Source organism: Pinus tabuliformis, chromosome X (genome assembly GCF_031772625.1).
Source record: "Pinus tabuliformis cultivar Carrire ecotype Pingquan chromosome X, CPIR1, whole genome shotgun sequence".
In the NCBI taxonomy this organism is placed as follows: Eukaryota; Viridiplantae; Streptophyta; class Pinopsida; order Pinales; family Pinaceae; genus Pinus; species Pinus tabuliformis.
Genome location: NC_142308.1, coordinates 1,006,892,289 through 1,006,900,866, shown reverse-complemented (window position 1 = coordinate 1,006,900,866; position 8,578 = coordinate 1,006,892,289).

The window sequence follows — 8,578 nt, the reverse complement described above, 5'->3', positions numbered from 1 at the left end:
AATTGAAACACTAATCTACGCTTGCAGAATTGAAATGCGGAATTGAAAGGCTATTCTAGGAAAGCAGGAAATGCTAATCTATGAAAGCAGGAAATACTAATCTAGGAAAGCAAGAAAGGCTAATCTACTTTTGCATAAGTGAAATTGCATAATGGAAATGAAATAAACTACTTAGAAGAAGGTTGTAGTAGAAAATAGAAGAATAGCAACAATCACCAATACTCTGCTGCTTCCCCGGCAACGGCGCCAAAAAGATGGTGAGCTCCAGTATTGTAGCAATAATGCTACAACTCCTGGGGCTTCCTGTCTCTTGATTTTATCAACCCGGTAGTTCGTACAAACTTGGAAGCGGCGGTGCTATATGCACAAGTACTAGCTCTTGTCGCAGCTGTCACTTGGTCAACTGGCACAAGTCCGCTAGGGCTCAAGCCAACTTCTATAGGCTCTCAGAAGAAGCTTGCTAAATGATGGACGAAAGCTAGCTCAGAGAAAACTAATCTACTTGGCGAACATGAATTGAAAGCAAACCAAAGCATGGAAACCCTAGGAAAACCCTAATTCTACCAACTAGTCCTACTGATGCAAAAATGAGAATGCAAACTATGAGAAGAGATGCTATTACTTCTAGGAAGGTAAAATGCATGTGTCTAAGTTATCACTATCTGAAGAAAACATCTTTTTGTATTTTTGTTTAAGTTATTGAAATTATCATGCATGTGCTTCTAACTAGTTTTCCACTGTGCAGGGATGGATCAAGGGACGAATTGCTTTGGGAAAGGTTGGGATGGTACAGAGAGGGTCTAAGGGATACCTGACATTCTCTCTGAGAGTTTCACAAAGTTTGGATGACATGCAACCGTGTTTATGAACTTCTTCAGGAAGTCTGCAGGGGTTTCTACAGGAAAGTCCTGTAGGTCTTCTACAGGATGTTCTGTAATTCTTCTACAGGATGTTTACGATTGGATTTTTGAGGATGGATGGTTGATGGAAGATGCATGGATGGTTATGGAGGTAGGATGGGGGTCTGAAGTGACCTAGGAACTGATGGATGGAGTGATGAGATGATATGTGGAAGGCTGATTTGGCTTTAAGGTAGTTGAGGCAACAATGGAGAAGAAGGTAAGGTTACTTGGCAAAAGAGAAGATGGGAGATGAGGGAACAGACTTGGTGATGGAGGAGCTGATCTGAATGAGGCTCAAATGAACGAGGAGGTGATGAAGGTGATAGAGATGCCCTGCACAATGCTCCTTCAAACAAATCAAGGAATTCTTGCAAACAAACCAAGTCCTAGCTAACTCAATCCAACTGTCAATGAAATGAATAAACAACAGCTTTGTTTGGAAAGAGAACCATATACATCACGTGAGAAAGAACATGCCAAAAGATCTAAATGCATAAAAAACTCCTACCAATCTATTATAAACATGAAAAGCTACTTGAACCATCAAAAGAAACCTAAGTAACAAAGCACGAATTAAGTCTAAAGAGCAGATTTTATTTCAAGAACGCAGCAAACACATAAAGATAAACAAGGGAGGTACTGGGCGCTTGAGATGGGCCCAACCCCAAGAACTACAGCCTCCCAAGAACGATTTAGAGCTGGTGCAAAGCTGGATCCATCTTTATTAATCAAGAAATGAAAAGTACATCAAAACTGTCCACAAGGAGAGCTTGAACATGAGCTGAAAGCAAAGCTAGTCTATTGCATAAAAATCGAATTACAAAATGGCTAACTAATGGCTAAAACAAAATGACTAACTAGCTAAACGAATTGACTACCAACTAGCTAAACAAAATGACTACCCACTAGCTAACCCAAATGAGGCCCCAAGCCTTCTTATTTATACAATTTGAGGACCCAACAGTCCTCCTAAAAGTTAGGGACTTGGCTGCCCAAGACTTGGAGTTAACAGCAGTCCCACTTGACTTGCTTGGCTGCCCTTGAGCTGATTGATTCTGTGGCCCTTGAACTCCGAGCTGATGGTGGAGAATTCGAGGTAAGGGCCCATAAATGAGGGGGACACCTTCCTACAAATCCTCTAGCTTGTTCTCCCACGAATTTGGCTGCCAAGTGCTCATTAAGACCTTCAAATTTGTCTCCAAGTTGACCAACAAGGCTACACAAAGCACCCATTAGACTTGTTGGCATAATGACTAACCAAATTCACTCTATTAACATAAAAATAATAAAAAACATGCAATAAACAAATGAGAATGGTGGACTAAGCCAAATTAGGAAGTTGAATGAGCCCAAATAATTGTACATTTTTGGGGCTCATCAATATTGCCCATAAAGCTTGTTAAAGGACAAGGATTGGCAAAGTTAATGGTTGAATCAAATTTGCATGTCTTAGACATAAATCTGATTGTTGCTATGTTCGATGAGAATGAGGAAAGTTCGTTAATTCAGGTATCTAAAATATTTTTTCTTTCTCCGTGGTATTTAGATATCATATATGTGCTTCAGAATTTGTCACCACCACTTGGCATGGCTAGAAACAAAGGTATAACTCTCAAGTTAAAGTCTGCTAAGTTTTGTATTTTGGATTCTGCACTTTATTGGAAAGATCCCGATGGTGTTTTGTTGAATTGTTTGGTGGAAGAAGAAGGGAAGCAAGTCATGGAGGATTTCCATAAGGGAGATTGTGGGTGTCACCATTTTTGGAAAACAACAGTCGACAAGATTTTGAGAGCCGTATATTATTGGCTGACACTTTTTGTTGATGTGTATAAGACTTTCAAGAGCTGTCATAAATGTCAGATTTTTGAACGAAGACAGAAATTGCAGCCTTTTCCACTTAAACCTATTGAGGTAAGCGCCCCTTTTTAGCAGTGGGGTTTGGATTTCATTGGTGAGAGCCATCCTCCTTCCTCAGCTTAGCAAAGGTGGATCCTCACGGCGACTGATTATTTCACGAAATGGATCGAAGTAATTCCCACCAGGCAGACTACGGATGTGGTAATAATTTCATTCCTTGAGAATAAGCTAATCACTGATAACGCAATAGCTTTCAAATAAAAAAAGATGGTTGAGTTTTGTAATAAGTATCACATCACTTTGGGGCACTCAACCGCTTATCATCCATAAGGCAATGGTTTGGCGGTGTCTTCCAACAAATCTTTGGTTAACATCATTAAAAAATTGCTAGAAATAAATAAGAAAAGTTGGCATAAGAAGTTAGTTAACGCACTTTGGGCAGATCGAGTGAGTCAAAAGAAATCCATTGGTATGTCCCCCTTCGAGCTAGTTTATGGAGTTGATACAGTATTTCCTACCTCTCTCGTAGCTTCGATTGTAAAACTTCTTCAGGAGGCTGGTAGTGAAGACGATCATATGCAGAGATGACTAAATCAAATGATTCATTTGTAGCAGACGAGAGAAGAAGTTTTCCAAAACACATTCAAGCTACAGGAGAGAATTAAGAAAATCTATGACAGAAAAGCAAAGGCGAACAAGTTCCAATTGGAGGATGAGGTGCTGAAATGGGATGCAAGGAATGAGGAAAAGGGAAAGCACGGTAAGTATGAAAATCTCTGGAAAGGTCCCTTTATGATTGCAGCATATCAGGGTCAGAATGCTTTTCTTTTGAAGGAAATGAACAGGGAAGATTGTCCAGGAGGGCCATTCAATGGTCGGCTGCTCAAGCAGTATCATTTTTGAGTTGTTTATGTTGTTTACATTGTCACTGTATATACCATTTTATTTCAGTTTCATTGCAAGCATGCGCTGTGATCTTTTCTTCAGTCTGGGGCCCGAAGTGAAGGCTATAATTTTGAAGAAATGTTTCAGTTTTGGGATTAGTTTGTCGAGTTAGTTTTTCAGTCATTTTGGTTTCATAATTGAGTTTGTTTCAGTCAAGTTTTAGTCAATAAATAAGTCAAGAGTCTTGTGTTAATTTGTCAAAATAATGGACTCCATAGCCCAACGGATGAAGGCACTGTCTATCTCTCCCAGAGATCTACCATTCTGGGCACCTGTTAGGAGCTACCATCCCCATTGGAGCCAATGTTAGAGTCGGTCTTTACATCCCTCCGTCAAAGATCATTTCTCTTATTGCATTTCATTTTTAGGTGTCTAATACAGTTAATTCATCCGCATTTCGTTAGGGGCATGCCATAATCTGATGGAAGGACGTTGTCACTCATTCCCCTCATGTCTTGTACCTACTGGCTCAGGTCTTTTCATCAAGGTCCATCAAAATCATTTTCCAATCAATGACAGTCAATGTTTGGTCTTTTGGTGGGCAAAGAAGGATATCAACCATTAGGTCTAGGGTCTAGTGAATTCAGTCTTCAAAGTGTCCAATAATTCCAGCAGGCCAGAGGGAAGTTCTAAACAATTTTTTAAGTCAAAACTTTCATCATCATATTGCTAGTCTATGAATTTTCTTCAAAATTTTGTTTTGAAGAAAATTTGACATTTCGTCCTTTGTAATAAATTGCCATGTAAATTTCAAAATTTTTAGTTCTTGGATATTTCAGATGCAGCCCTGGTCATCCTCTATCGAAACTCAATGCCAAACATCCCTGCAAAATTGACAAAAGAGTTTCATAATTTCAGCCAAAAATCAAAGAGGAAACAAGAAGAACAGAGTTGTATTAAAATGAGAAAAGTGCCAAAACTAAAACATACGAAAGTGGGTTTTTGAGAAACAAAAAATCAAACCCATCACTATATAAGATATTTTCATTGCTTCAAACACCCATTGGTATGCCAAGAGATCAAAACCCCACATCCCTAAACACAGTCGCCAGACTGTTAACACATTTCAAATTTTACTTGACAAACTCCACCATCCACTTTTCCCACTGTCCCATATTCCTCACAATTCCTTATTGCTCTTTGGCATATTTGGCATTGATAACAAACACCTATTTCTAATTTTCAAACCAATCAAACATACACTTGACATACACCATTGCAGCACCATGACAGACATTGATTCATCATATGAACAAGACAGTGATTCTATCACAGAGCTTCATGCACCGAGGAGGTCTCGTAAGGGTGGCAGACATGTCAGAGAAGAGCCCACCTCATTGACTCAATTGCAGGCCTGCCCACTTGCCATGGCATGTTTCCAACAATAGTCATGCTTTCAGTATTGCGAATTGATTGCTCAGATTCAGCATCATTAGGAGTTGGCTCGGTTATTTGTTTTGCATTTTCATGATGGTCAGGTAACTCTTGCTGATGTAAATTTCACCTTGACACCAGAGACCATTTCTCAAGCAACAGGAATACCGAATGTAGGTGAGGAGTGGAAAAAAGAATGCAGGTAGAAAGAGTACATTATGAACCATATATCAGGCCTAGCTATGTGAGACAGCTCAGCAGGGTGTTCCCTTTCCAGTTTTTGAAAGAATCCTATTCGCCGTTGATGAGACTCATTATCAGATACTTCAGTTATGAGGGTCGCTTCTCACGCCTCTATGCATACCATGTCAGATTGTTGATGCATTTCACGAGAGTGAAGATGATGAACATTCCATATTTCATGTGCTGAAACATCGAGAGGATGACTACTCTTGTGCAAAAGAAGACTTCTGAACATTAGTACAACAACATTTATCACTATGCGCTCATCAAGATCATTGTTGTGCATCAGCTTGGTTTGTAGGGTATCACATGTGAATACTTCATTTCCCATGAGTTCTTCATAGCTTCAGTAGCTCATCAGGAGGTTGTCCATCATGCTAGTGAACCTTCACATCAGCATGGAGGTCGGGAGGCAGAGACTACTAGTGTGCCGACATATGTCACTTATTAGAGAGGCATGAGAGGATTGTTTGCAGCAGCCTGACGAGTACTATCTCCACCTGGGGTGGAATAGGTCTTGTTGCCATCATCAACAACACAGGTATAGGTACAAGATAGAGGCAAGAGGCCTATGCAGGATGAGGGCCCTTCAGGAGGCCAAGACATTGATTTCATCCTCATTGATGATGATGTGAGCTCTCCTACCTCAAAGCTGAGGGAGATTCTTCAGGAGCAGAAGGTCGAGATAGATGCATTGACCGATAAGTTTCAGATAGCTCAATGGGTCATAAACTATTTAGAGTAGTGAAACAAACAACTATAGGATCATCATACAGTCATCGAGTTACAAAACATTCGGCAAAACCGCCAAGTTGCCCAAAGGAGGAGGATAGAGTTCACTTCATTGGAGCAGGAGATAAAGGCTGATTGAGAGACTTGGCTTGAGAGGGTCAATATTCATCTTGAGAAGCTATTGGCGAAAGCAAACAAAGACAAGGACATGCTCGGGCACATGAAAATTCATTATTGGGCACGAAATCGTGTTTGCAAAGCAAGGATCAAAATCCTGAAGGCAAGACTAAGGAGAGAAATAAAGCAACGCAAAAGGCATGATAGGCTCCAAATATTGGCTGAAGCTTTTTTGGCTGAGCATGATACTTGACGGTGCACCTTCAGTCCAAATTTCAACAAATTTGGAGAAAATTTTGTCAGTTTTGAATTTTTTGGCTTCAAAACAGATTTTCTTGCCCAACACGTAACGCCACTTGGCACGTGCTTATAATTGGGTGATCCTCTGGAGGAAAAATTTAAATTTTTGGATTTATCATCAAAATTTATGCATGCTCATGGATTACCTAAGGATTTCATCAAGTTCTAGGTTGCCTAAAGGGTCAAAAACACCCTAAACATGACCTCTCTGCCACCTTTTGCACCCACAAGAAGCAATCTTGGGAGATTGAACTTTTGGAGGGGCAAATGACATCCAAATCCATAAATTCCACCTGTGTTGGAAGGTAGATAGGTAGGGCTTTCCAACGAGCTATCTTGAGCTCAATTTGGACTTCAGGAAGTGCCTCAAAATCAGCTCCAAAGTTGTGCTACGCATACAGGTTTTGGGCACGACGCATAGAGAATTTTGGCCTATTTTTCACTCAGCAGCTCAGAATTTCGCCCAGTTTTGACTAGTTTCACTTTTTCATGTAGCTATTGATCTACCTTGATGTAATTTCATGAACATGATGTAATTTTGGCACATATTTACTTGTTTTAGTAGATTCATTCACTAAAAAGTGAAAAACAACTAAATGAATAAGTTTCCTAACATATAGAGGCAAGTTGTTTCATTACCTATTTTTTAGTTCCTTGTTTAGATATGTTTGAAACAACTCCTAGAATGATGATCTCGACCCCTAGAGGCATGAGAAGGAGTTAAGCTTGTCTATATCATGCAATTTCTCAGTCATTTTCAGGGTTGGACACTTGGGATTGCTTGGCATTTCATTGTACATTCATTTTCAACATTTTTGGCAAAGGAAAGACCAGGGTTTTGCAACACTTTTTGGGATCCTTGTGGCTTTGTGTTTTGATGGTGGTTTTATTCATGTAATTGTAAGTTCATTGATGTTTTATGTATGCCATTTCCCTTCTCTTTGCTTCTGAAATTAAACAAATTGAGTGGCAGAGGTAGAATTCATGAGTTTGTTGTGCTCTGCCTTAACTTTGTTTAGTTTTACATGTTTTCATCTATTTGGAGAGGATTCTTGAAGCCTCTTGCCCTCTTCAGCTCCTCAGTGGTCTTTTCTATCCATTCATTTAATCTAAAGCATTAAATCTACTGCCCACCTTGCCCCAACTGGAACTCTGCAAAAATTTGGCCTCATCCCCGGACCCAAATTTGCGTTTCCCTTTTTTCAACAAAACTCCCAAAAAATCACATTAAATCTTTGTACTTCATACCTAGCCTAAAATTAGTTTATATTTCAGTCATCTCAAGCCCCGTAGATCATCTTTTGTTGAGGTCGACCCAGAGAGAGCCCTCTCCTATCCTCGTAGGGCTAGCTGCGTTGTTGAGCGTGGTTTGATGTTGGCCCTGGACCCTACCTTTTCAGCCTGAGGTAAATCTAGGCACTAACAGGCTTTATTTGGTGAACTTACTTATTTTCTTGGTCTACAAGTACAGCAAACAAAAGATGGTATCTTTCTTTCACAAACCAAATATCTCAAGCAGATCTTGAAGAAGTTTGAAATGGAAAATTATAAACCAATATGTACTCCAATGGTAATAGGATGCAGTATCAGTTCTAACGATGAATCACCAACAGTGAACCAACCAACTAACATATCTATGATTGGAAGTCTGCTTTATCTAACAAGCACCAGACCTAATATCATGCATGGCACAGTAGATATTATTGTAAGGTTCCATACAAATCCAAAGGAATCACATCTTCAGGTGGTAAAAATAATTTTTAAATATCTTCAAGGAACTCAAGACTTTATTCTATGGTATCCTAAAGATAAATATCTTACTCTTCATGCTTATACAGATGTAGATTAGGTAGGAAATGTGGATGATTAGAAGAGTACGAGTGGAGGAACATTCTATGTGGGTTTACGATTGGTGTCTTGGTTCAGCAAGAAACAAAGTTCGATTTCCTTATCTACGGCTAAAGCATAATATGTGGCTATTTTATCTTGATGCACACAGCTGCTTTAGATGATGCAAACATTGCAAGACAATCAATTCACATGTACTCCACCCATCTCCATTCTATGGGATAATACAAGTTCCATCAGTATTTTGAAAAATCCAGTCA